Source organism: Lissotriton helveticus, chromosome 7 (genome assembly GCF_964261635.1).
Source record: "Lissotriton helveticus chromosome 7, aLisHel1.1, whole genome shotgun sequence".
NCBI lineage: Eukaryota > Metazoa > Chordata > Amphibia > Caudata > Salamandridae > Lissotriton > Lissotriton helveticus.
The window spans coordinates 588,035,705-588,042,742 of NC_136068.1; positions in this window are offsets into that span (position 1 = coordinate 588,035,705).

Sequence of the window (7,038 nt, forward strand, 5' to 3'; positions counted from 1 at the left end):
CTTGAAATGTATGATCATGGGACTCTCTGAAAAACTCAAAAGGAGGTGGGATGTCCTGTTGCCATGCCTGCTTTTCGCTTATAGGGAAGTGCCTCAGAAAGGAGTGGAGTTTTCACCCTATGAGCTTTTCTTTGGTCATCCTGTAGGGGGACCACTTTGTCTTGTGAAAGAAGGATGGGAGAGGCCTCTCCAAGAACTGAGTACATGGACAAGGCATTCAAGAATCTTGAGGCCAGCCAGGAGCTGCAGAAGCATTGGTATGACCAAAAAGCTGCCATGGTTGAATTTCAACCTGGACAACAGGTGTGTGTTTTGGAGCCAGTGGCACCAAGGGCTCTCCAAGACAGATGGAGTGGCCCTTACCCTATCCTATCCTGGAGAAAAAGAGTGAGGTCACTTACTTAGTGGACCTGGGCACCAGCAGGACACCCAAAAGGGTTATCCATGTGAACAGCCTCAAACTCTACCATGACAGGGCTGACCTCACCATGCTGATGGTGACTGATGAGGAACAGGAAGCAGAGAGCGAACCTCTCCCTGATCTCCTCTCTTCCAGCCCAAAAGATGGGTCAGTGGATGGAGTGGCCTTTTCAGACACACTCTCTCCCAAACAGCAGACTGACTGCAAGCAAGTCTTGCAACAGTTTGCTAGTCTCTTTTTCTTGACCCCTGGTCTGACCAGCGGGTGTACCATGATGTGGACACTGGTGACAGTAACCCTGTCAAAAACAAAATCTACCAAAAATCAGACCAAGTCAAGGAAAGCATCAAAGCTGAAGTCAGCAAGATGCTGGAGCTAGGGGTGATTGAACCCTCGGAGAGCCCCTGGGCTAGCCCAGTGGTTCTGGTCCCCAAGCCTCATCAGCAGGGTGGAAAGAGAGAGATGAGGTTCTGTGTGGACTATGGAGGACTCAACTCTGTCACCAAGACAGATGCTCACCCCATTCCAAGAGCAGATGAGTTGATAGAAAAGCTAGGGGCAGCCAAATTCCTCAGTACCTTTGACTTAACTGCAGGGTACTGGCAGATTGTCATGGCCCCAGGAGCCAAAGAGATAACAGCATTCTCCACCCCTGATTGGCACTATCAGTTTACTGTAATGCCCTTTGGGTTAAAGAATGCCCCTGCCACCTTCTAGAGGTTGGTGAACCGAGTCCTTGGGTGCAGCTTATCTGGATGATATTGCTGTCTTTAGCTCCACCTGGCAGGATCACCTGATCCACCTTGGGAAGGTTCTACAAGCCCTGCAATCTGCAGGACTGACTATCAAGGCATCCAAATGCCAGATAGGGTTGTATGACGTTACAACGCATACCTTTACAACGCATTTTTTACAACGCAACATCCATTACAACGCATTCCATTACAACACATTTTTAAAAACTACCTTTACAACGCATTCCATTACAACGCATACTACCTTTACAACGCATACCATTACATTGCATGTATGGTAAGTATTGGATAGTGTAGGGGTTAAATTTACTATTCTAACTCCAGAGGGTGCAACAGTAGGGTAAGTGTTGGACAGTGTAGGGGTAAAATTTACTATTCTAACTCCAGGGGGTGCAACGGTAGGGTAAGTTCTGGATAGTGTAAGGGTACTATGCGTTGTAATGGTATGCGTTGTAATGACTGCGTTGTGATGACATGAGTTGTAATTGTATGCGTTGTAGTGTCATGCGTGGTAATGGCATGCGTTGTAAGGTTGCGTTGTAAAGGTTGTTTCCCGCCAGATAGGGCAGGGCACTGTGGTGTACTTGGGCCACCTTGTTGGTGGAGGCCAGGTCCAACCCTTACAGTCCAAGATCCAGAGTATCATGGACTGGGCAGCTCCAACAACCCAGACCCAAGTCAGGGTATTCCTTGGCTTGACTGGATACTACAGGAAGTTTGTGAAGGGCTATGGGTCCATTATGACTCCCCTCACAGAACTCCCATCCAATAAAATGCCCAAGAAAGTAAACTGGACTGTTAGCTGCCAAAAGGCTTTTGACACCCTGAACGGAGCAATGTGCTCAGCACCCATTCTAAAAGCACCAGACTACTCCAAGCAGTTCATAGTGCAGACTGATGCATCAGAGCTGGGGATAGGAGCGATCCTCTCCCAGATCAATGAGGAAGGCCAAGACCAACCTGTTGCTTTTATCAGCAGGAGGCTACTCCCCAGAGAGCAGCGTTGGAGTGCCATTGAGAGGGAGGCCTTGTCTGTGGTCAGTTTGGACCAAGAAGTGAGTTCCAAACAAGTAGGGCCTCAACTTCTTCAGGGACCAAACCACAGCAATCTTAGATGGCTAATGCAGATGAAAGGGGAAAATCCTAAACTATTGAGATGGTCCATCTCTCTACAGGGTATGGACTTTGAAATGGAACACCGACCAGGCACTGCCCATGCCAGTGCAGATGGACTTTCCAGGTTCTTCCACTTAGACAATGAAGACTCCCTAGGGCAAGGTTAGTCTCATCACCTTTCGTTTTGGGGGGGGAGGTTGTGTGAGAAAGTGCCATCTTTCTTGCATTGGTATGACCCCACTTTTTAGGTCTCGCGAAGAGAGAGACCTAATGCCGTCCATCCACAAAGCTGACTTTTACGATCCGGATTTTCGAAAGTGCCTGCCTCGTGCACGAGCTTCTGTCTATTCTGCCCATCAGCCTTTCACTGACTGGCTCTTCAAAGGCTTCCGCTGCCCCGCCCCCCGCCGTCACTTATTCACGGCCACAGGCCGTGACTTCAAAGGGTTCAATTCCAGCACGCCCACGCTTTAATTCCCTCCCCCTCCCTCACCACAGAGCAACCCCCCTCCCTCACCGCAAGATCGTGTGCATTTTCACCATTTGCTCCGAGAGCTTCAAAGGGATCTGCTTCACACTTCACGGCCGCCGTGACTCACATTTCTCCTTCCTTCGTGCCCAGCCCCCCTCCCAGCGCTGCCTTGTTTCTAATTAGCACTTCCTGTCGCTTTCTGCCCGTCCTTGCAGATAAGCTCATGCCTTGCGATCCTCTCCCCACAGCATAACTTCCTATCGCTGCTTGCTTTATTTCTTCAGTCACTTCGCTACAGCCGCCTGCTAAGTAAAACAGGTAACCGGCTGCCGCACGTTCACGTTTTATTTCCCCATTTCGGCCGCGTGTCTTGTGTTAATTTAGGCTGCAGCAGTGGCAATGCCAGCATTGCTCGCCCGGCAGTAAAGTTTGCCTAAAAGAATAAGAACGATCCCCGCGGGGGAAACATGGCGGCCGCAGGCTAGAGCGGTGCGCACGCTTCTGTGAGCAGCCGATCCGGAGCCTACACTGTTGCCATTACGGTTCTGATGTGAGCGGGGGAAAGTGAGAGTCGGCTTCTCAGGAGCTTTTGTATTTTCTCTGGTGCTGTCGGCAGCTTTCTATTGCGTTTTGTGCTCAGAGGTCGGAAAAACGGCGAGGAGCGGAACGGAGCCCTTCCCATTTGCCGGCATTTCCCGGCTCTCAGCTGTGACCTGGCTGTGACCTGTCTGCCGGTGGGGCTCGCATCGAGAGTCTTGGGAGCGGAGCGGAACCCTCCATGACATTTCGTGCTCAGGCAGCTTTCTATTGCATTTTGTGCTCAGGGGTCGAAAAACGGCGAGGAGCGGAGCCCTTTTCGTTTGCCGGCATTTCCCGGCTCTCAGCTGTGACCTGACTGCCGGTGGGGTTCGCTTCGAGAGTCTTGGGAGCGATGTGCTGATGTGCTGACTCAGTACTTTTCTTGGCTTTTCCGTTTTTCAAGCTTGTTTCTTTGTGGATGTGTCCACCGGCAAAGATTGCCCTGCCGATCCCCGCCTCTCGTTTGTGTTGGGGGCGTGCAGCTGCAGAAATCAGACGCAGTCGTGCAGCTGCAGCACGGAGGGTGCACACGGTGGCGGTGAGCAGGAGGGATCAGTGCAAACCGATTGTGAGAAGGGGGACACACAGGACGGTCCATAAGGCGCTGGACGCTGAGAGAGCAGTGGGGGCTGAGAGAGAGTTGGCCGAGCTGGAGGTTCAAGGCGACATCGACGCTCAATCAAGTAAGGTGGAATCAATTGATGCTAAGGGGGTTGTGAATAGTGCCTGCAACGACGATTCTAACAGGGAGTTGCAAGGGAGAGTAACAAGGAGTAAGGCAAGAACCTTAGAAAACAAACTACAGGGCCCAGGGTGCACCTGGGAAGAGGTTCATAGGAAAGCACAGGAGCTTAAAAAAAAATCTGAATTAGCGATAAATACAAGTAAAAAACAGCAAAAAAACAAGAATAAGAATAAATCTAAGAGCAAAAGCTTAAAAGCCCCAGGGGATATAACCCCATCACTGCGCTCTTATTTCAGAGCCTTACCCCAAGTGTTGCAGATCACGCAAGATATGGCAGCAGCTGCTATGGACAGCAACATGCAACCACAGAGCAAGCCTGATTCACCATCAACTGCAGTCGCGGAGCCATCAAATGTGGGGGATGGGTCCGAAGCTCCAGCCACATCACTCACACCTGTGGTCTCTAAAAACTTAACAGAGAAGGGCACTTACAGTGCAGCATCTTTAGAGGAACTGCCCTTGGACACATCAGCTGGAAGGGAGGTTGAACAAAATACAACTCTAGGTTTCGGAAAATCGCTCGAGGCTATAGTCTCCTCCATCGCAACAATGCGAGAAGAGATTAGACAAGAATTTGTAGTTTCTAAATTAAATCAAAATGAAATAAGAGCTACCTGTGAGGAACTAGGGCATTAGGTCGATGGCCTTTTTGAAAGGACGGAGACTCTAGAAAGCTCTGTAGGTTCTCTAACCACTAATTTGGAGTGCGCCAGGTCAAAAATACATAGCCTCCAAAGAGATGGCGAAAGCATGAAAGAGCGAATAGAAGTTTTGGAGAACTTTTCTAGACGTAATAACATTCGATTGTTAAAGATTCCGGAGGGGAAGAGAGCGGAGATCTCAAGGGATACATAATAAAACTAATAAAAGAAACACTTAATCTGGAGGAAACAGTCGAAGATCTCAATAAAGACATCCAGCGGATACATAGAGATCCCTTCCGCTTGAACCCTGCAAGGACTAAACCTAGAAAAGTTCTAATCAATTTCCTGACGTACGCTCTTAAAGAGAAAATACTAAATTTAGCCCTGAAAGCTGGTACAATAAAAGGCCCTGACTTTTCTTTTGAGATCCGCTCTGACCTCTCAAAGACCACATTGGACAGGCAGTGGGAATTGGGTCAGCGTATGGACAGATTCAGATCATACGGGGCTACAGTGCAGATGAGATTCCCTGCATTCCTAGCATTATGTACAATAATAAGATGCATAATGTTCGTACTATACAGGATGCAGATGAGCTGTTAGATTCCATCCGAGATCACGCTCAAGCTCAAGCCCATGACCAGGCTCACTCTCACAAGACTTAGGAAGGTATAGAAATAAAAGTAATCAAAATAAATTAGATACCATTGTAGATAAAGATTTTTGGGTCTTCCTGAGAAAGATTGGAGAGCCTAAAATAAGGCTTAAAAAAAAAAAAACAAAAAAAAAGGGAAAAGAAAGCAAGGAAAAAAAAAAAAAAAGGAAATAATCACATAGGTGGAAGCGATAGCACAAAAAAGGGAGGAAAAAAAAAAAACCTCCACTTAATATATAGATATACTTTGGAAATACACTGGGAGACCAACCAAAAATAAATAAATAAATAAATAAATTAAAAACTAGTGGAGATAAAATGAAGAAGAGCAGCTCCAAAAAAGAAGGAAAATAAACAAAAAACAAAGATAGGAAAAAAAAACCCATAAAAATAACATATAGCTCCCGCCCAGGATCAACTAAATACAGTTTGACAAATTTGATACTTTTTGTTTGATCATTTTTACCCGCTCATAGATTAGCATAATCTTTGTTCGACTAGGTAGCAGTTGTGGCTCATGGATGGGCTGTGGACAGGCGTTAACCTGGCTAAAGATCAAGCCAGAGTAAATAAGGGGGGGGGTTTCCCGGGGTAAGGGTAGGGGGGGGTGGTGGTAAATTAGAAAAAAAAAATCCTCATCTGTGCTCCCGTTCTGTTGTTTTAACTACCCAATCTTTACAGTTTCTACAAAAACAGACTTCTTCCATGCTAGGGTTAAGAAATTTCTACATAAATTCCAAAAGAGAAAAGGTGATAGGGATAGAAGCTACAACATGACAAGTATAACATTTTTGTCCTGAAACGTGAATGGTCTGCGCGTGAGAGGGAGACGCGAGCGCATACTACAATACTTGAGAGACTCACGGGCGCAGGTCATAGCGTTGCAGGAAACACACCTTCTTAGAACAGAGGCAATTACCATACTAAAAAAACATAGGTGGATTGACAAATTCTGCACCACAGATCACAACGCTAACATAAGAGGGGTTGTGTTCATTTTGAAAAAATCTGCAACAGCAGAAATATTAGATTGCAGGGAGGACCATACAGGGAGATGGCTAATAGTAAGAGCTTCACTTGATGGTCAGATAAGAACCTTGGTGGGCTATTATGGCCCAAACACGGACGACCCATCACATCTAGACGCAATAAGGAACCAACTAATAACTGTGCAGGAGCCAATAATCTGGATGGGAGACTTTAATATAGTCCTAAATCCCAAATTAGATAAATCAACAAGGATTAAAACCACAGGCTCTATCAAATCTAGAGAAACACTTAAAATAATAATGACAAATTTGGGTCTGGCAGATTGTTGGAGAGAAAGAGTGGGTAATAAACTGGGGGTGTCTTACAGGAACAGCCGGTTTAAACATAAATCCAGAATAGATTACGCTTTCTTCAGTTACTGCCTAAAAGATAATCTCGAATCAATAGATTATTTACCTTCACATCTATCAGACCATTCGGCTCTAGAATTTTCTCTTAAGTCTGACACTACAGCTAAACACCCTTCATGGTCCTTTGACAAGACACTCCTGCTTGAGGAAGAAGAAGTCACCTTCCTAGTAAAAGAATCTATAACTTTTTTTGAAATAAACAAAAACTCTGCAAACCCAACAGTCGTTTGGGAGACATTCAAAGCTTTTTT